Below are 23,457 nucleotides of genomic sequence, written 5' to 3'. Positions count from 1 at the left end.
TAGGTTTTCAATAGTGGGAATTGTAATTATAGACAATACATCCTACATTATTACTATGCAAAATGACGTCCAAGATCGTACACTGGCATCCAAAAGATAGTAAATCTATAATCACTTTCGATTCAAATTATATTTTGACTTATTCTATTATTCATATATTGTAGTACGAGGTTTTATGTCTTAGCGATGGTGTTTTTATTGAATTAATGATATAAAATGGAAAAGCCTCTGGCATGAAATAGCATCGATGTAAAGGGTGAATTATAATAGTTACAAATCAACGCGTTATCATCAACCTATTAAATGATTCAGTTAAAAATTTGAATAAGTCACTCATTAACATTAAATTTTTATATTACCGTTTTTGAAAGAAGTTATATGAAAGGCGATAAATACGTGATAGAAACCATAGAATAGTCACGTGCTATTTGATTTCAAACATAGAACTTGGCAAATGTACGACAAAATATACAGTAAAATCGTTCGGGCACTTGTATATTTTGAAATTAAGTACAATTATATAGAGGGTGTTTCAGAATAGAAATCCAATCTCTCGGGAAATGATTCTATAGGTAAATAGTTGGTATAACAAAACTTCCAAAAACGCTTCGCAAACGAGTTATAGTGAGCGATAGATTTCGCCCGGATTGCTAATCCACCAATAATAGGAAGCCATATTGAATGTCTCTGGTCTGAAATTATCACGCAAATTTGTTTGGTCTCACGGGCGTAGCCAAGAGTTTTGGGGGTTCAACCACCCCCCCCCCCCTCCCTCCGAAATAAGCAAAATACTACCTAATATTATACTGTAAAAATACAAGGAGTGAACAGAGTTAAATTATTAAATTTGAATATATATATATATATAGTAGCGCCTAGCACCATCTATTGACGAGAGGCAGACGCAGTTGCAGCCGAGTTGTAAGACATCAATAATTCTCTTACAACTCCTGCAACATTCCTGCATAGAATGTATGCACGTATTACAAAATTAATTTGTTCATTCCATTTCTTGATCATACAATTCAACAATTGGTTGAAAGGTTTGCCAAACATCGTAAGTAGTATCAGCATTATCTGGTGTGTTACTTTCAAATTTTACTGCCAGCTCGGAAATTGGGGAAGCGATTTCCATGTACTCGTCACTGCTTTCCGAAAGGAATATATCAGTGGTTAACGCAGAACTTGAAGTATGGAAAATGCCTAGATATGTGCGATAAAAACCTCTATCCTAATATTTACACATTACTACAAATCTTGGCTACAATTCCTGTATCCACTGCTACCGCAGAAAGGTCTTTCGGCCTAAGGATACTGCAAAACTATTTACGAAACACTACAAGTGACAACAGACTTAATGGTTTGGCTCTCATGAACATTCACTATCGAACAGAAATTCATGCAGATGAAGTAGAAGTAAAAGAAAGAAGCCGAAGATTTCTTCTTTGATGGTTTTAGATTTAACGCAGAGGAACGAAATTAATTTAACCATTTCATTTGAAGTTAATAACTTTATAATTACCTATTTCGTAATTTTTCCGATGAATATATAGATATTAAATTTCATGTAAGTAAAATTGAATAAAATAGGTCTGTAACTGTGATAGTTTTTATGTTAACTGACGTAAAATACAAAAAACTCAACTCCAAAATACACTTTTTACGTTTGAAGTAAAATAAGTTGTAGACAGTTTTATTTGAAAGTTTAATGCATTTAACGAAGTTATTCTACTCCAAACCTATAAAAGTGTATTTTGGAGTTGAGTTTTTTGTATTTCACGTCAGTTAACGTAAAAACTAATACAGTTATAGATCTGAGACCTATTTTATTCAATTTTTAGATGAAAATACGTATAGACCAAACAAATTTGTATGACAGTTCGACACGTTTTTGGAAGTTTTGTTATACTTAACTTTTTTCCGTATATTTACCTATAGAATCATTTCCCGAGAGATTGGAGTGCTATTCCGAAACACCCTGTAAAAATAGGTATAATTTTGAAAAAGAAGGACCGAAAGTTGTAATTGTTTTTGAAACACTTAACCTTTTGGGAGTGAAGATTCCATTAGAATAATTTGCAATACTTATGTACAGTATTAGACATTTTAGATTGGCCTTAAGAGACATTGTTTTGTTTTCAAGCCTTAGTATTATAAAAATCTAATCCATATCCCAATAAAAAAAATTCTTTTCTAATTAGCATTTTACAAACAAAAGTATATTGAAAAAAAATGCATTTAGAAAATATTAACGATTGACTGAGATAAACAATCGAATAATGAGATTGATGGTTGAGATTTATTGAAGTGAAAGGAAAATTAAAGAGAAATTGAATGATAATAAAATTTAATAAACTAAATCAATATTTAACCGAGATATTTAAAAAAAAAGGACTTTATTCCAGACTTTTTTGGTTCTGTGAAACCTTGTCCTTTCCTACTTTTAGTGCTCAAAGTATACCGCAAACTCTGGATATCAATATAAAATTAATTACGAGGAACATCGGAAAAATTACTTGCATTCACACAATCAATATTAGCAGTTGTTAGCTACATATTTATTCGAATAAATTTCGTCACGATTAGCTATTTTTGAAAAGAAAAATTGTCATAAGGTGTGGTGCAACTCAAAATTAAATAGTGATTAGAACAACTATCCGTACCTGGAATCTGTTCAAATTTAATCCATACATTTGGATACATTTGACCTTGAACTTAAATTTATTTCGTTTGAAAATGATCCAATAAGATTGAATTATTGTAGTATTTTTATTTATTAGAGATTCCAGTTTAATAAATGAACGTTTTTCTAATTTTGGAATATAAAGTGCCGCCAGTTTTCCTTCATTAATTGTGAAAAATTCAGAAAATTTTAACTTTATTATCATTGATATTATAGCATCTTATGAAGATTCATAATTTTTTTGAATGAATTTATAAATATTGATAAAACAATTAGTTAATTGAGATCAGCTCACAACATAGTTTTCTGTTTGGCATTAATTTATGTATATAATTTACTCCAAAGATGTTCGTGGCAATCTTCTATTAGACTCCCACTCTTCATACTATTTGATTCCCATTAAATTAGCAGACTCAGCCAACATTGCTGACCTGTATGGAAATAAGTACTTGGCGACTTTGAAAACAATAAATGTTATTCATCGGAAGCTTCCATCAAAATATGAGCAATTATTTATTTATTAAAACATTTGACTCTTCAGAAACAGTAAACGCGTATGTCGAGCACAATTCGGCTCATAACATGAAATATAAGCTTTTTAACGTTGAATTTTTTATATATTTTTTTTCAAAATGCGTTAAAGAAACTTTTTTTTTCGCATGGGCAATCCATCTTGCTCAGTTAATTTTTCTGTAGAATATCTAAAGATTCTGAAATCCTTTCAACATATATACTAATATTTTTATTGTCTAAATTGACGGTAAGATTATCACTCCATCTTTTTCGTGGCCTTCCCATACTTCTTCTCCCCAGCGGTGTGTTGTCTCGTGCCATCCTTACTATTCTTTCCTCGCTCATTCTACTTATGTATTCGTCCCATTCGCGCTTTTTGTTCAGTACCCATTCGATAATATTTTTCAGTCTGCATTTTTGCCTTATGTCGTCGCTACGTTCCCTGCTAGGAGCGTTTTCCCATCAATTTTTCGAAGGACTTTCATTACGCTTGTTTCCAGGAGCCTTTTTGTTTTTGCTGTATCAGGACGAGTTTCTGCTGTGTACGTCATTATGAGTCTGATTACAGTTTTGTAGGTTCTTGACTTGGGCTCAATACTTAAGTATTTGTTTTTCCATATAGTGTCGTTCAGACATCCGGCTGCTCTTGCTGCTTTTATTGTTTGCTGGCTTACATCTGTCTCAATATCACCATATCCGGATAGTTCTATATCCAGATATTTCAATTTCAATTCTTGCTACGTTATTTTGTCGTCTACGACCAGCTTGCATCTAAGAGGTATTTTTGATATTGATTTACAATTAAAGCGATGTAGCAGCCTTTGGATATCGTCTTCGTTTTCTGCAACCAGCACAGCATCGTCAGCATAGCACATTTTGTATCCGTTCTGCTTTATTATTTCATCCATAATTATGTTGAAAAAGTGTGGACTCAGTGAGTCGCCCTGTCGTATTCCTCTTTCCACAGGGATTAGTTCGGTTAGCTCTCCGTCGATCTTCACCTGAATTTTGATCGAACTGTATCGATTCTCTATGATTTTGATTAAGGTATTAAGGTTTGTTGTATTCGATCGACTTCTCTACAATCTGTTTTACAACAAACACTGCATCATGATCTTCCTGTTCTAAATCCTTGTTGTTTATCCGACAGGGATATAATACTATTTATTTTGTTACTATTTTTGTTGTTAGTTTTAATGTTGTACTCAGTATAGTAGGTTTATGCCTCTGTGATTCTCTGGCAGAGAATGTTGACAATCTGTTGGTAGTTATTTATTTAGAAATAAAATTTTTCAAAGTCACATTTTTCACGGCAGTTAAGGAAACACTATAGTTTCAATTGGCTTAGCAACATGGTCAGTTTTGTCATCTATTTTATCTATACTTAGTTCATCCACTGCTCTAAATGCCAATAAAGTAAATTTGGCATTTAACAAATCTTACTTGGTCGACCTCAGTTCCATATTCACCATCATTTACCAGTGCTGTTATAGTTTTAGAAAATATTTCCTTTACGCTTTTTTCCTCATTTACTGATTCTGTTACCGGAGGTTTTGTTTTTCCTTTTAACTCGCTCATTTTGATATGCAAATTTTTATTTTTTGAAGAATCCGGATGCAATCGCTTCCTATATTTTATCTATATTTAATACACCACTGTTCTAAATGCCAATAAAGTAAATTTGGCATTTGACAAATCATATTTGGTCGACTTCTTAAGAATAATTGTAAATAACGGAATAAAATTCATCGATTTCCTCAATGTAATGACGAAACATGACAGTAAACAGTGAAGTCACAAATGAATATCTCGACGATCGTAGCGTCGTTTGCTTAGTATGTAAAACTAGTTTTCCCAACTCGCATTTTTTTGCAAAATTGGTTGTAGCAGTAATTCCGTTCCTATTTTTTTATTGATTAAAATAAAGTTTACCTGTATATCAAATAACCCAATTATCTCTGTATTTTTTCAACAGTCAAAATATAGTACCCTCAATAAACCCTTGCATGGGAACTCCAGCATGCTTTGAATATTCTGTGCTAAACCCTTAAGTTATTGTTTAGTTTAAGGTATGCGCAAGATTTATGATTTTTTTATATCATAACTCGCAATAGCCGAATAGAAAACCACTTTTTTTCCGTGCCATGTCCGGACCTCTATTTCTACCTGTGTCGTATTTTTCAGTAACCACAAACGGAAGGGACTTTTAGTCTAATCTGAACGTCCATGTTATACTAGACTAGAACTTTGTCATTTTTCTCTGTACGAGTAGTCACACCACCGGAATGGGACATATGTATGTAAAATTTTTTGTGGGCTAATATTTTTCGCAAATATGAGAGTCTCAAATTGTTTCTTATTTACTTCAGTTCCATACATTTGAGGAATGTTTTATTATTATTTAGTTTTTTTGATAATACAATGGTTTCTACATTAAAGCCTAATTAGCATTCAACTTATAGTAACGTCTTCCCTTTGGACACTTTACTTTTTAACGCAGAACTTTCGACATGGTACATATCGATTGAATCAATAATTTATGTTGGTAAAGCTGTAAATGGAATGGACATAAGTAAAATCGATTGTAACAGTGCGCTGGGAAAAGGAAAGCGACGTCTTGTCAAAATTATATGGAAAATATCTAGTGAGGAAGAAATTTATAGAAAAATTTAAAGAACGCACTAGAAACAAGTTCCAAATGTCAAACATTGTTTGATGTTTGATCTCAAATCGTTTCGCTAAAGTAAAACTGATTACACTTTCAAATATATTGATTTATTTATATATTTCTTTCTCTTGATTTGTAATTGAAATTTGAATCGCAAACGCAGTCTAGTACCACTTAACTTATAAAAGAAGGAGTGTTTTGTAGAAAAATTTCTATTGGAACTTTGTTACAATTACAGTGGAATCTTGAATGTCAAGGGAAATGCAAAAAATTAACGAGTTTTCGACTTAAAAAGAACTTCGAGATACATATGATTCAACTGCTGAAATTTTGACTTAACAAAGGCTCGATTTCGGGAGTCAACTTTAAATAACAATTCAACAATTTTTATAATATGCATAAATTTTTTACATATTAAAACAAATTACATATTAGTGAAGTAAAGTATACACTAAAAAATCCTTTATTTTCTTTTGATCTAAACAATTTGCAGATTTTCTATCAATTATTTTGATATAATCCTTGATATCATCACATCTTTCAACGAAAGTTCGTAAAGTTTTGATTGCAGCTCTGGCTTCTTTATTTGTTATTGGCGGTTCAAAACTTGCTGGATCAGTATGATCAACGTCATCGTCATCCATATTCTGATTAACTATGTCGATGACTTTAGTATCAGTTAGTGTTCTAGTAGTAGCTAGACCTTCGTCACATGTCACACAATCTTCAAATTGCACTTCTATGTTTTAAAATTTATTCCAGTTAGCTTCTACACTCATGTCCGGTTCTAGAGGTTCTTCCGAAGGTTCTTCTGTGGCATCCACAGCTTTTGAAGCAATGTGATATTGTAGTTTTAGATACACTTCTCCATCCTAATTGCATGTAATACATTAATAGATAAAGGTGACTATTGTTCCATATCAGTTTCCTAACAACTTCCTCTCTGTAAGCGGAGTTGAAGTTTTTTATTACTCCTTGATCTAGGAGCTGTAGGTAACCTGTAGGTTACATGTTGTATTGGGTGGGAAAAATTTAACTTTTACTTCTTTCATTGGCGGAATTATGTTGTGAGCTGTACAGTTGTCAATGAAAAGTAAAATTTTTCGTTTTACCTTAATCATTTTCTCGTCGCCATCCTTTGAATATTTCCGCTGTAATCCAGGCTTTCTTGTTAGCATCATAGTCCCGTGGTAGAGATTTACAACCAGAAAAAGAACGAGGCTTTCTAGCCTTTCCTATACCTAATGGTTTGAGTTTTTCAGTGCCTGTCGTGTTTGTTGCCAGCAATATTGTTAATCGCTCTTTACTCTGCTTACCGCCATGACATTTTTCATTTTTAAAAATAAGTGTTTCATCAGGTAAGCACTTGAAAAAAAGGCCAGTCTCGTCGGCGTTAAAGACATCTTTTGGTTCATAATCCTTCAATAAACTTTGGAACTCAATTATCCATTCATCAAATATCTCGTTATTGACACGAAACAAACTGTGTCCCATTGATTTTGAATATTCTTCTGCCTTATAGGCCCAAATACACTTATGTTTTTGTCCCGACACTGTTTGAACCAGGTGAGTGAGCATTCCTCTAAACTTATAAAAGGAGTTCTTTATAGTTAAGTTTCTATTGAAACTTTGTTACAATTATGCAATTGGTTTATGGAGTTTTTCTATAAACTGGAAAAATGCTGATGCTATCAACTATTTTATTATCACCCTGTTGGTTTTTGTCCTTTTTTACGATTTGTATTATCATCTCAAACCTCATCAATTCTCATTGTAACAAGTAATAGTATAAATACATTTCTTAACTTCCTAACCTCACTTTCTTGATCTTTCAACCGTTTAAATTACAATAAATACTTACTTTTATATGTTTACGTATAAATCTCAATTGGTACTTCTCAAAAACCCGCTTAAATTACAATAAATACTTACTTTTATATGTTTACGTATAAATCTCAATTGGTACTTCTCAAAAACCCGCTGGAATACACTCCCTTTATCACACTACAATACATATATGTAATACTCCTATATGGACAGTTGGTATGGGAAAAAAAACATCCCTACGTTACGGTGCGACAATATTCATTTTCTCTCTCGTTCGAGACACTTTATCTATACTGCGCATGCTTGAGAATGCGCAGAATATATATATATATATATATATATATATATATATATATATATATGTATACAGTGCTTTTCAGATAAAAGTATCCACCTTTAATAACTTTTGTAATACTGGTATTTAGAAAAAATCCAAAAACACGTCAATTTATGTTGGAAGGGGCAAGCATTATGGCTTATTTAAACTTACTGGAAAAGCCACCCCCTCACCCTTAGCAGCATCCCCTTTATTTTTTTAAATTACTTTTCATATTTTTTATGTAAAATTTGGATACTCCTCTTTGAGCTGATTTCAAAAATGTATAATACTTGTAGGTTAAAGTGGTTAGTTTATGATATAAACAATTTTTCTTTTAAGAGCACAAATTTTACTTATTATTTACTTTCACCTTATTTGCCTGTACTAAAATGGGTTGTACAACAGTTCAAACTCTTTAATCTTTTTAACTGTGCTATTTATTCTACTTAAAAAATCCAAACAACAAAAAACTCTTATTAAACTTATTAAAGTTTGACATTGTCAACTAGAATTTGTAGTCACTATTGATAGTGTAATTTGATACATTATTTATTTTGTTTCTCTGAAATGGTTTACTCTTTGCAAGAAAGAATTGAAATTGTAGGTTTATACTACCAAAATAATAATTGTGCAAGAGCTGCTGCTAGAATATTTAACGAATTACATGACGGAAGACATGCAACTCATAAGTATGTAATTCAACTGATGGAGAAATTTACCACAACAGGGTCTGTTTGCAATAAAGTGCATAAGCGAGAGGGACTCGTAAATAACGAAGCAATCCAAGTGGCAATTTTAGGGCAAGTCAGCTTAGAGGCTCAACAACCCCAATCGTTGTCAACAATAAGTAGAGCGATCGGTGTTTCATCTTCTACAGTTTTCCGAGTTCTACATAAATTCAAGTACCACCCATACAAAGTTAAGTTGGTGCACGAGTTGAATGAAGATGATTTTGATCGTCGTCTAAAGTTTTGCGAATCAATGACGCAAATTATCAATAACAATCCACAATTGTTGAAACAATATTTGCTTTTCTGATGAATGCTCATGGTCATTAAATGGCTTAGTAAGTAGGCATAATTGTAGATATTGGGCTGAAAGTGATCCACATATTATGCGTGAATTCCATACACAACATCCCCAAAAGTTAAACGTTTGGTGTGGTATCCTAGGTGACCACATTGTCGGACCTTTCTTCATCAACGGAAATTTAAATGGTGAATCATATCTTGAGTTACTCAGGGAAGGGGTTGACCCACGTATTACAACAATAATAGAAAATGATGATAACCTTTCCGAAGATTTACTGGTATTTCAACAAGACGGAGCTCCCCCACACCATGCTATGCCTGTCCGACAATTTTTAAACGAAACATTCCCCGCTCGTTGGATAGGTAGAAGGGGGCAGATGATGGAGTGGCCACCTAGGTCACCGGATTTAACACCCCTAGACTTCTTTTTATGGGGGTATTCAAAAACAAAAGTTTATGCTACCCAACCAGAATCTCTGGATGATTTACGAGAGAGGATAGAAAATGAATGTCGACAATTAAATCCTGCCGTATTAAGCAATGTCAGAGAGGCATTTCAAAATAGATCATACCATTGTATGGAAGTGAATGGTACTCATTTTGAACACTTATTGTAACTTCATAATAAATAGCACAGTTAAAAAGATTAAAGAGTTTTAACTGTTGTACAACCCATTTTAGTACAGGCAAATAAGGTTAAAGTAAATAATAAGTAAAATTTGTGCTCTTAAAAGAAAAATTGTTTATCTCATAAACTAACCACTTTAACCTACAAGTATTATACATTTTTGAAATCAGCTCAAAGAGGAGTATCCAAATTTTACATAAAAAATATGAAAAGTAATTTAAAAAAATAAAGGGGATGCTGCTAGAGGTGCATAATGCTTGCCCCTTCCAACATAAATTGACGTGTTTTTGGATTTTTTCTAAATACCAATATTACAAAAGTTATTAAAGGTGGATACTTTTATCTGAAAAGCACTGTATATTGGAACAAACAGTATAACCAACATGTTTTATTACGTCAAATTTTTCCAGAAATATTTTTAAAAACAAAATTATTGGGTCTTTTCCGGTAACAGTTTTTCAATTAGTACAAAAATAATTCAATCAAATATAAGTATTACGATACTTACGAAAATTTTTACGATATATCTGACTTTTTAATTTTTGTCTCTAGATATATACTGACATCTCTAAAATTCTTGCCCCCCCTGGTTATTTAATAAAAAAAAATTTAAATTTATAAAATGTGCTCAATCTTATACTTTAGTGTAATAACATATGAAGCAAAAAAAATTAATTTATGTAACCAAGTAACGAAAAATGTGCAAAATATTGAATTGTGAAAATTTTTATTTTGAGAAAAAAAGATATAGTGTAATAAAAATAAATAAATTAATACTTCGTATAACCGCCTCTTCTTAAAATCAATTGACCAACGCGTCTCGACATCCCGCGAATCAATTATCGATAACATGGTCAGCCATATTGTCCCACTATTCTTGAAGGGTTTTCTCGATTGGATACTGCACTGCCAATATAATTCCACACATTTTCAATGGGATTTAGGTCTGGTGAATTTGCTGGTCAATTTATTATTTGGATATCTTCTTCCTCTTGGATGCTTTGTACCATTTTCGAGCGATGTGGTCTGGTATTATCATATTGAAAAATGAAATTTGCTCCATATTGTTCGCTCAATGAGAATAAATGGTGTACGGCGATCATACATTATACCCCTCCCCCCCCCAAACATCACGTATCCGTCATGATAGAGAACATTTCTGGTAAAATTGAGGCGTACCTGTCTACCCGGGCCTCTCCAGACCCTTTTCCGCCAACTATCACTGTGGAAACCAAATCGGGTCTCGTCGGAAACGTTACGCCATTGTTGTAAAACTCAATCCCTGTGATCTTGAGCCCATTGGAGACTGGCAGCTATGTGTCGTCGTGAAAGACTAGGCACTCTTTTTGCCCTAATATTTGATGAATGTAATCTCCCTCTGATGGTACTTCTCGAAACTGTCCTTCGGTATGTTAACAAAAAGTGACTTGGAATGATTGTTACCGTTATAAATCGGTTTCTTCGGATGAATTTAGCTATGTAACGGTCTTCCTTCTCTGATGTAACTCTGGGGCGACCCGTGACCGGTCCACGCGCAACGCTACTAGTTTCCTGGAAAAGGGCCATTATCCGCGTCACGAAGTCCGTGACATATTCAGACGAAGGGTAATGCGGTGATTAGATAAACTTCCTTGATTTATTCTTTCTTGATCAAACTCAGAAATCATATTTTCAATAAAATTTAAATGAACTCGCTGTCAAGTTAAATCTTTTAATCTGATTTACAAAAATTTAACTATTTACGGTTGAAAATAAATTTTTTGTTACAATATTGTTTTTATTTTTATGAAAGCTGCCAGAAAATTTAAAAAGAAAAAATAAGCTCTATACATAGGCAAACTTAAAAGTTTACAAGGGAGGCCAATACTTTTGGAGATTTTGTGTATATATCTGAAGTAAATTTTTACTTTACAATTGTGTGAAATTGTAAAGTATTTGTTGATTTATAATTATATATCTTTAAATTATTCATACTTTCCTTACTTATAATATTATTCTATTATTGTTTTTACTTTCAAATATTTTAAGTTGATTTTGTTAATTTTTTTGTTTTAATAAAAAAGAAATACCTGTATAAAAAACATGTTGCATATCATGGATTAATTCAATAAAATAAGTATTGAGTAATTATAATAACCACCTCAGTAACTTCAGTTCCGTTTGTAATAAAATTGATTCTGATGATAGTGACCCCGAGTGAAATGCATTGAAACGCAACGGAAATACCGTTCCAAAATCGCGTTACTGAAATAACGACCCATCACTGCACTGCAATTTCTTAGTTACTATCAGCGCAGGCAGGATGGTAACGTTTCAGTTGGTCGGGCAGAAGGAGGTGTGTTGTGTGTGTCTCGTCGGGTGTGGAGGGAGAATGGATATTTTTGTTTACTTATAAACATTTGTTTAAATAACTTTTCAATACCCTTGTAATACCATAAAGTGCACTTGTGTCGTTATAAAAGACAATTTCACTGCCTATTATTCACTCAAAAACTAGTAATAATCATTAAAAGATTTTCACACCACATAACTGAGGAATTTTATTTTGATGAAAACAATCATATCTTTGGTAAGTCTATCTTTATGTTTATACCCTCGTATTATTTCAACACTTTGCACAGGGTGTTATTAATATTTACATATCGTTTTTCTACGGAATCTAACCGGATGTTTTGTTGTGGAAAACATTCGCCATAGTCACTGTGACATATCTCACGTCATCCTCAGTCTCTTCCGCTATATATTATGACGTCAGTGACGTCATTTGATCGAAGCTTTATGTTTATATTGAGTAATTGATACAGATAATATTCTATTTACGTATTTATCAACATTTCGTCCTCTATAAAAATTTAATGTATCTCACTTGAATTGATGCTTTATAAACTAACAAGCGTTTTCATTGTGCCGTTATACCTACGCGCTTTAAAAATGCATTGTATCTAGGAATGTTGATAGTCCTTACATAAATACCTCTACTCATCACAATACATTTTTATTTAATTAAAACAATAATAATATCTTACTTTGATATCTTTTATAGCACATAATTATTTTTTATTGTTCAACAATGTTTCAAATAAGGAAGCTAAATATTCTATTCCCAAACTGATAAGTATTCTATTTAAAATCACGTATCAATGATTATCCTACTACATTTTATTGTTATCTAAAGTTTTTATTTAGAATAATTAATTTTTTCTTTGCTATTATTATAAATATCATTAAGTAGTTCACACCTTCTGTTCGCTCCTCGTAATTAACTAGTTTTGTATCTAGCGAAAATTTTTTTCTAAAATACCTAATTTTATCTGTTGTCGATATTGTAAATTTACATTTGAAAGGTTAATGGTGAATATCAAAGTTGTAGATATGTTGCTTATCATGCAAACACATTATTAATAATAAGATTTTTCTTGTGAATCCCCTTATGGCGCTATTTAAAATTTAGTCAAATTGTCACGATATTATTCATATTATTAACAATAAATATATCTTCATCAGGAAAAAATGTTGTGGACGAATTAGAGGTCTGGAGGCACCCCCTCCAAATAATTTTCAAAATAAAATTTCTTATCACTGATTTTTTTAAATAAATAATTTATTGTGTATCCAAGTTGCTTCTTTTATCATTTAACAAACATTATAAATAAATATAACGAGAATGATCTTGAATCAAATTTTAGTGTTTGAGCTTTTTTGCCGAAAAATTGTAAATTTGATTGATTTTTCTTTTTGTGGGGGCCATGCTTATCTGCAGGACACAAATAATGTTGAAGGTGCTATGTTCTAAAATACATATAAATTCAAAAACATGCATTAGAATGTGCACACAAGTGAAATTAAGTACAATATTATATATATTATTAGAAAAATTTTGAATATTTTCTCAAAAATGGAGAAATTTGTTTGCATATTAAATAAAAATGTAGAAAGCTGTGTGCAAAATGGGTACCGCGTCGTGAAGATGTTTCCATCGAGTGTTTGGCAATGTTTCACAAAAATGATGAAACTTGGGTCTATCTCTCCACACCCGAAGCAAATAAACAATCAAAACAAAGGGAGGACCGCCTTCAAAGAAGGCAAAGATCATTTCATCTGTAGGCAAGGTCATGGCGTCAGTATTTTGGGATGCGCGCTGGATAATTTTCATTGACTATCTTGAAAAAGAAAAAACTATCAACAGCGAGTATTATGCGAACTTATAGCATCGTTTGAGCGAAGATATCAAGCATAAACGGCCGTATTTGACTAAGAAAAAGGTACTGTTTCATCAAGACAATGCACCAGCTCACACATCTGTCATTGTAAAAGTCAAAATTGATGAAAACGTTTGAATTGCTACGTTATGCACCCTGTTCACCAGATTTAGCCCCCTCGGATTATTTTCTTTTCCCAGACTTAAAAAAATAGCTCGGTGGTCAAATATTTTCCAAAAATGAAGAGGTGATGTCGGTATTTTCGAGAAGCTTGTCGATTCTCATTATAAAAAGAGTATCTAACTTAGTAAACATCGCTGGGAAAATTTTATGGAGCTGAAAGGAGATTACGTGGCCAGGTACTTCTGGTAAATAATTGTTGTGAACTTTATTTTCATCAAAAAAAGTATATTTTTCTAATGAAAGTCCACAACTATTATTTACCTGAACCGTACATAATTTTGAAAAATATATGGAAATTAAGATTGATTGCTTAACCCTCTCAGTTAATCAGAAATAAAATTTACAAACGAGATTCGAAACTTTATTATGTATTGTATTAGAATTATCTCAATAAATCACCTACGTGATTAAGATAACATATTTATAAACAACAAACTGATAAAATTGTTCTGCCGTTAATAAGTGTTCCACGATATCTTCAGATTGATTTTTTTTCATAATACAACCTAGAGCAGTATTTGCAAGATCTAATCGAAAGGCAGACATGGCTCATGAACACAGAATTTATAGGGAATTATTTCTTTGGAGAAGTGCAAGCCTGTGGAATCAGCTACCAAGGCATGTCTTTCCCGGACACTACAACCTACAGAAGTTCAAAATTAATGTCCACACGCATTTCCACACAGTAGGCACCACTCGAACTACTCGAGTGTAATAAGGTTTTTCCTCTTGTACTTGCTTTTTACATCTTAGCATAGTCATGTGGTCGAAATACCTAAAGCAGCTTTAGAGAAAGTTGGTGCCCCTCTAAGGACCTCAGCAGAGAACAATTTAACTTATAGGTGACCAGAAACTTGGACAGCTTAGAGCATAGAAGAAAGGTCGCCGATCTGACTCTGTTTTAACTAACTGTCAGTCATAATCCCACCTAGAGTAGTATTTTCAAGATCTAGTCTACTAGCACACAGGTCATGAACATCAAGTGCCCTGGAACGTAGATAATTTTTACACAAAAATAAACATACTTCCAATTTTTTCCTGTGTTGACACAAAATAAAAGATCGCCGACTTTATGCGTTAAAAATTGGCAATAAAATTAAATTTTACGACCTTTTATGTTTGTTTAGACAAAAACAAAAAGATGATCATCCCGCATTCATCAAGTTTTGACAGATTCATTGATTTTGATGAAACGTAATTATTATGACTTGATCTGCCAGGTGCACCTTCCCCTATGCAATGCTAATTTTAATTATTTTTGGGCTCTAGTTAGTCGTACCTGAGTGTTTGTACGCGAAGGTCGTGAAAATAACATTGTCACTATTTAAAAAGTTTAATCTGCTTTAATCGTATTTTACTATACTGACCAATGTGCCTCAGAGCGATAAAAGCTTCAAATTTTATTAATTATCTTCTTATTATTGAAATGAAAAGCACTTCGGAAAAACAATTTTGTTTTTGCTCGAGTGGTGCCTACTGTGTGGAGATGCCTGTGGAAATTGGTCTTGAACTTTAGTTAGGTTATAGTGTTCGAGAAAGAGGTGCCTTGGTTCTTGCACTTCTCCATAAGAAGGAGTCGTAAATTGACGTTTTGGGTGATTGCCAGAAAACTTGATGTTCATGATCTGTGTGCTTGTAGACTAGATCTTGAAAATACTGCTCTAGGTGTAATTATGGCTCACAGTTTGGTAAAACTGAGTCAGGTCAGCAACCTTTCTTCTATGCTCTAAGCTGTCCAAGTTTCTGGTCACCTATAAGTTAAATTGTTCTCTGTTGAGAACTTTGAGAGTTTCTGTCAAGCTGCCTTAGATATTTCGACCACATGACTATAGAAAAAGCAAACACAAGAGGAAAAACCCTATTACAGTCGAGTAGTTCGAGTGGTGCATGCCGTGTAGAGATGCCTGTGGACGATTCTGAACATCTGTAGCTGTAACGTACGGGAAAGACATGCCTTGGTAGCTGATTCCATAGGCTTGCACTTTCGATTAGAACTTGCAAATACTGCTCTAGATTGTATTATTTTGGATAACTCGGGGGAGCATCTACCGTGGTAGTATCGGTAGAACTGAGTTAGGTCAGCGACCTTTTTTTCTTTGCTCTAGGCTAAGTTTATGTCAATTCTGCTTTCTTCAGTATTGAATTGAGCATCCTCAGGGTATGCTTGGGAGCCGAGCTCCAAATGTACGAGCAATACTCCAAAGATGGACGAATCTGGGCCTTCTAGATGATTGTTGTAGAGTATATAGCTTTTTGGTCTTAAATAGGGCTCCAGGACATATTGCTCCCAACTTTGTCACCCAACCAGCAAATTTGCGGTGATATTTTATGTCTAGATAGAATCAACTCTTGAGCTGCAGTGTCAGCTTTCTTTATAAATACAGCAGCATGGGCCTTTGCTGCATTAAATTCAATCAGATTCCACTCTAGAATGTTTTCAAGATTGGTATTTATGGCGGTGATCTGTTGTTGCTCTAATAAATAACCGAATTTATTGGGGCAGTTGAATTGAACGACGACACCAGTGTTTTATCGTCGTCGAAGCTGGTTACTTCTGAATTCACTTTCCAAGCCTACTCTGATTATTTTTAAACCAGGCTTAATATAGAAATAAAAACGTGTCTAATTTTAAAATGCATTACCTTTAATTCTATTTTAAGTAAATAAAAAAAATTGCAATTTCATCATCCTAAAATTCCAAATAACGTTATGACCGATATGTCCTTGACATATATTAGGTATTATGATTCCACTCTGTATAAATGCATTACGAATACAAAAAGTGCACGAGTTATAATAGTAAAACCTATGTAATTACCTTGATTTTATTTTTGGATCTCTAGTGCAACCGAGTGGTGGGTGCACTTCACATATTGTGTTAATTCGCTTAAATTAGTTGTATTTAGGTTACTATATTTTTAGTTACGTCAATATTTATGTACATTGCGATAAACGTCTGTTTACATATATACGGCTTGTATAGAGTCTCATGAATAATGTCGGTTTCCAATGTTGTTTATATGTAAATAATCATATATTCTAATATTCTAAGTACAACCCATCGCATTATTTGGTTTTAACTAAACGTTCGGCAGGCTCTTTGAGGCCTTTGTAAAACCATTCTTCGAGCTTAGATGCAAAAAATTGTCACGATGCATTTCAATATCTCCTTGGGATTAAAATTTTTTCCACGCAACAATTTCGCCTCGGGTTTGAATAAATATTAATCTGGAGGTGCAAGGTGCAGACTAAATACTGGATGTGGTAGTTCGAAATCGCCAAATTATTCGATTCCACGTAACTTTCGCAATATGTTGTTTAACATATTGTCTTGTAAAAGAACCTGGATTTTTCTACTTAGTTTGTGGATATTTCTTTCTAATTTCTGGGTTTTTCTAACTAATTTTTGAGTATTCTGGCAAATTTGTGGGTTTTAGCTATTCTGAGTCCAATTTCATGAGTTTTCTAGCTAATTTTTGGGTTTACTACGTAATTTATGGGATTTTCTTCCTGATTTCTGGATATTTCCTCCTAATTTTTGGGTTTTCTGGCAAATTTTTGAGTTTTCCTAGCTAGTTACACGTTGGGTGCCACATAAGATTAACTATTTCCAAAAGACAGAGCGAGTAAAAATCACGCGGGAAACTTATAAAGAAAAGATGGTTGACAAATTATAAAAATTAACGAAGAATAAAATAATACGTATTGTATTACTTAATCCAATTTATATGGTAAGAAGATTAAGTCTCACCCCTCCCTGATAACTCCTTTATTTTATTTCAAATAAAAAACACATATTAAATAGAATACAGAAGTGAAATATTGAAATAGATAAAAATACAAAGGACAAAAATAATGGAAATATCAAACAAACCAGAAGAAATAACTGTGCAAATACAAGAACTGGAAAAGAAGAGCGTTAACATGCTGAAGTATCTAGGACCAGAAGAAAGAATTGACGAAGAGATAGCCAATGAGGTAAATAAGACAATACCTACATATGTAGAACTGTACAGACTATTCTCCAACAAAAAGAGATAACAAAACATACAAAAACGAGAATTTACGAATCAGTACTACTACCAAAGCTAATCTATGGTTGCGAACCTTGGATGATAACCAACAAATTGAAGCTGAACATAACAACATGTGAAATGAAAAACAACAACTGAGATGGTTTGGACACATAGTGAGAATGAAGGAGGACAGAACAGTTAGAATGATATGGAAAACCGAAACAAACAAAACGAAAGAAGAGACAAGTCCAGAATGAAATGGAATGGAGAAATAACAAAAAACGTGGAAAAAGGAGGACTGAACTGGAGAAGAGCTAAACAGAAAGTAAACGATAGAATTAATTGGAGAAGAATATCACCTCACACCTATGGTAGAAGAGGTTGCGGTTAAGTAAGTGAAAAAACAGTATCTACGTTTGGGGGCCAAATTTCGAAGATGATGAAACGAAAAATTAGGGAAACTTTATATCCTATTGATTAGAAAATTTATTATTAATCACCGTTATGAAAAACGGTGAGGTTTTAGATAATCGTTTCATTTTTTAATTAGTTAAAATTTCTATTTTGTGTGTTGAACGTATTCATGAATCTCTTTACTATTGGTTGCGGCTATCACCTGCAGAGGGTTGATCGGAATGCCGAAACTTTTTTGCTACGAAGTTTTAAAATTAAATAGTTAACAGGGGGTAAATCTTAATCCTCCCACTGTATAATAGTGAGGTTTTATTGATAATTATTTGAAACCTTTTGAAGAATATTGCTAGATTTTTATACGTTGCTTCAATTATAAAATAATGTAAAACTAGTTAAAACAAAACAGTTTCCAGTTACGTCTTACCAAATTACATACTTTGCTAATTTAAAGTAGTAGGTCAGGAACCAGCGGTCAAAAACGTTATAACTGTGGAATTTTGTTAATTAACATCGATTTTTATTCGGATTTAAGCTCTACTTACCCCTTTATTCAAAATCTACCTTATACCGAAAGGTGCTTTTTATTATTATTATTAAAAAAATTGTAAAATTTTCGATTTTAGCATGTATTTCAATGAAATACAGTTTAAATGAATTATTCGTAGATCTGTTGAAACAAGTTTATGATTAATCGGACTCACTTCAAAGGCCATCCTCTGAGGGTAGTAATATTGAAAGGTTTTTTAAAAACACTTATTATAATCCCGATTTTCATGAAAATTTGAATTCAAGCTCTTCTTACCCTCTTCTACGAAATCGTCCCTGTGCCGAACCGGGATTATTATTTTTTGGGGGGCGTAAAATCTCAGATTTTATGCATGTTTCGGGTAAAATGAAGTTTAAATATATTATTCGTAAATCTGTTCACATTTTCAAACACAGGACAAAAGCACCCTTCGGCACAGGATAGATTTTGAAGAAGGTTATAAAAAATACTACCTTTATACCAATGTTCATGAAAATAGACCTTGGTTATCAAAATTCCACGGGAAATCGGCTGGTACCTGGCCTATAGTTTATAAAATTTATTTTGAAATATTAAATTCGCAATAATCTGTGAATACATAATTAAATACTTACTATAACGTCAGTATTATTCTCTTACGACTTTTTATTTACTTCTCCTTACGAGGGGTATTATTTCCTCAAAATTTATTATCTGCCCGTGGCCTACATTTGCCTGATAAGTAAAAGTAAACGCTAGGTTTGTATGAGTGTTTCGAAACACATCTTATCTACGATAAAATCTTTGGTCGGCTATTTTCAAATCCTCCTACAAAACAGTAAGTTTCCATAGAAAAAGAATGGGTCATGTCACAAGTGTATTACTGTTAGTTTCAAATTCTTTAAACTCAGTGATGCGTAGTTGATTTGGTGTAGGTTAGTTCAGTTACAGCATTAGAAAAATATTGAAATATATTAAAATGTATTTGTGATAATAAAAGAATATTTTTTCGTCGTCGTAGATTCCTGAAAGATACTTAAAACAAAATACCAAATTTCATATGCCATTTGAAGGTTTATAATTTATCTATTTCTTTGAAGTTTCTTCTACGAATAATCGCTTGCTAAACTTCTTGATTAAGTGATAGTAGCCCCCCATCAGGCTGTCATTTTTCTATCATTTCATTATCCTTGGAATTTCCCAAAAACTTCGTAACAAATTCCATGATATCCATGTTTTTCAAAGTTATGGTGGAACCATTTTTCTAATGGCAGATCAGAGAGATATCTTCTTCCAATTTAGAAGGTTGTATAAACTATGCAGTGACGCTCGCTGGGGTATTAAAACGTGAGGCATAAATACGGGAGATTTTGTATTCAGCAAACTGAAAATGATCGTCTGAGGTATTTTTATGATAAAACTTACCGTTTTGCTGATAATCGCGAAAAACTATTTTTTGTAGCCTTTGACCTAAAATAAAAATTTTTTCCATACACGGAAATGATGGGGAACATTCAAATTCTATGTTTAATTGTATTTTAAACAATTTTCAGCTTGATGGGAATTTATGTAACTTCGAATGTCTAAATTGACCGGATTATGATAGGGAATGAATCTATATTATTAAACAGAATTTCTCCCTTTTCCGCACTAAAATATTAGGTGGTTAGTATGCAGTTACATATCCCAATCTATATCAAACTTATCATTCTGCTTCCTTTCGTTTTCGTGGTTAGTAAAAAAGCAAGGTATCAAAATAAAATGAATCTTGAATATTTGATACACACTACCAGTCAGCAAAGTTTTTGCCATCCATTCATTAAATTTCAAAATAATACACTTTAATAAATTCCTCTTTCATATTGTCAAGCGAAGGTCGAATCGGTATCTCATAAATCAAAAATAATAATGTCTGTTATTTGTTTTCTTTATACAAGTGCATATATCATCGGTGAGTTAAAACTTGCACGAAACGGAAGTTCGTATATAAATTTTTTTCTTTCTCGCAAATTCAGCTATAAACCTATAATGATAAACGAATTGTATTGATCAGTAAACGTGATCTACGACGCACGATCTCAACAGCTCAGATCGATGAATCGCCTTTGAGTACTTCTACAGTGAAAAGGAGATTAAAAGAAGCTGGCCTTTTTGCAAGGGTGGCAGTAAAGAAACCTCTTTAAAGACGTCAAAATGAAATTAAGAGTATTTAAAAGAATTAGAAAAGTACTGATAGTAATTATTTGGCCGTCACAATCCCCCGACCTCAACTCGATTGAGTTGGAAGTCATAAGGCAGTGTCATCCTTCCAAAAAGACGACGATATGCAAAATGAGGTTACATTGATGAATAAACAATTTGAATATATAAAAATTACAGATTTATATCAAAATCGATTGTATTGTTTTTATTTGATGTGGGCAAAAACGTTTGACCGGTTGTGTGTTTAGTGTGAAATGTAAAATGTTGAGCATAAAAAGTGTAAAAAACGTCAAATAGAGGTGTTGAAACAGCTTCGTGTCCTTATGATCGTTTTATTAGACACATTGTTATTTGCGATGAATAATGGATTTATCTAAACAACCTGAACATAGAAAATAAGTGGTTAGACAAAAGACAATACCAGAATCCGCCGCGGAAAGTCTTGTTGTGTATCTGCCGTGAATATGAAGAACTGAAAGCGGGTTCTCTTACAAGACAATGCTAAACTATATACTGCGAAAGTTACGTGAAATTATGAGCATCGTTGTATCGAACTTCTACTACATTCATCATTTAGTTCCGATCTTGCACCGACAGATTACTATTTTTTCAGATCCATGACGTAATTCTTACGTGAGAAAAACTTCGAATCCAAATGCTCAAATGCAGTGCGAAAATTTGTTGTATCTAAGAACAATGAAAGTGCCGAACATTTAGTTAAAACCATAGAATACAATTGGTTATCCTTTGAATATTAAGAATCTATTTTATACACCCTTTATAAAATATTAGGGACAAGAAATACATCCATTTTAAGTGAATATTTTAAGTTGATCAAGTACCTCAAATTTTCACTCACAAACAAAAAACGGAATAAAGGGAAAAGATAAATGTGAAATCATGAAAAAAAGAAAATCTTCACATTTGACCGAACTTGACATAATTTTTGCGCGTTCTATACAATTCATACAATATCCCTTAGACGATAATGCTAGTGCGTTCAAAGAGGGTATTTTTTATTTGCTAGTACCATACATTGTTTTGTTTGAAAAATATTAATTTAATTATCAAAAACATACCATTAGTAGATGTTGTATATCTTTAACATACTTTTCCGTAAGAATTACAGAATACTATGGATTTTTCTATTAATAATCTCGACATTTGTTGGTTGGTTTTACTGTTGCATTCAAAACAATAATAAAATATACTATAATTAACGCGACCAGTGCGTGCATCTCCCTCTTACTGTTGTGGGTCAATTATATAATATAGGTCATGCACTATAAAAAACGGTGCACGTCACCAGTGTGTTATGTCGATAAACATCATTGCCAAGTCTTGCAATTGCTATAAAGGTTCAAGAAATAAGAAAAAAATTGAGGTTACGTCGATCGATGTATTTATACACTATTTATTCTTTACTAGCGAGTATCTTTATACTTCATCTTACTTTCAATGTTATTTAATAGCGAATAAATGTTAACTGTCGTAAATAATATTGTTTCCCTACAAAATGTTCATTAATTTTATTTTATATTGTAATTTGCATGCTCAAGGTACCGATGTGAAAACGTATAACCATGTATATTTCGGCCTCCATGGAAAATTAAAAAAATATTGAAAAGTACGTCACGCTTATTTTCAAGGGCTGGTTTCAAATCAAATTACATTCACTTTGTAGCTAGAACAGCCCCTATGGTTTCAAATGAATATGTGGGCCGTATATTTCCATTGCTTCATTGCTTCAATACTAATACTTTTATTGTTAAAGCAAAGCAAAAGTTGAATTGAATATAAACAAATGAATAACAAAATAATTTTTGTGGTTTTTGGGTCAGTTTCTAGACCAGTAAACCCTATACCTACTTTCATTTCAAAATCCCTGATGATGGTCTTCAAAAATCTTAGTTTTTACTATTTTTATTTCCCAAAAACTCTTCGATAACCTCTTTTATTGACTTAATTCGATTAGTTTCTCTTATAATAATCCCCCAACATATTTTCATTCCAAAATCCTTAATGTAGTTCTTCGAAAACCTTTAAATTCTGGTAAAAATGTTTCCCTTGTTCGTCACTCATACTTCTAAGTTTTGAGGGGAAAAAATTAGATGCGAGAACAGAGAATGAATCTATATTTTTTATTTTATTCCCACCTTATGAAAATTCTTTGTCATTTTCACTTTTTTCATTTCCCTAAAAAATTCCTACTATCATTTTGAGTGATTTTCAAGCAGATTTCTCATTAACAGATAAAAGGCTTCCAAAG

General features: G+C 32.6%; 1 protein-coding gene across 3 annotated transcripts in view; it reads left to right on the top strand.

Annotated features, from left to right (window-relative positions):
• LOC130451226 (lysine-specific demethylase 6A) overlaps positions 1 to 23,457 on the top strand; it is a 109,472-nt gene that overhangs the window by 13,560 nt on the left and 72,455 nt on the right. The window contains exon 1 of one of the 3 annotated variants that reach the window (XM_056790112.1): positions 11,999 to 12,238. The exons of the other annotated variants lie outside the window; for them this stretch is intronic. The gene's annotated coding sequence lies outside the window, so the exon portion shown is untranslated. Of the gene's footprint in view, positions 1 to 11,998; positions 12,239 to 23,457 lie in introns of those variants that run through there. 3 annotated transcript variants of the gene reach the window in all.

This window comes from Diorhabda sublineata, chromosome X, assembly GCF_026230105.1.
Source record: "Diorhabda sublineata isolate icDioSubl1.1 chromosome X, icDioSubl1.1, whole genome shotgun sequence".
NCBI lineage: Eukaryota > Metazoa > Arthropoda > Insecta > Coleoptera > Chrysomelidae > Diorhabda > Diorhabda sublineata.
This window is presented reverse-complemented; position numbering and strand designations above follow the sequence as displayed.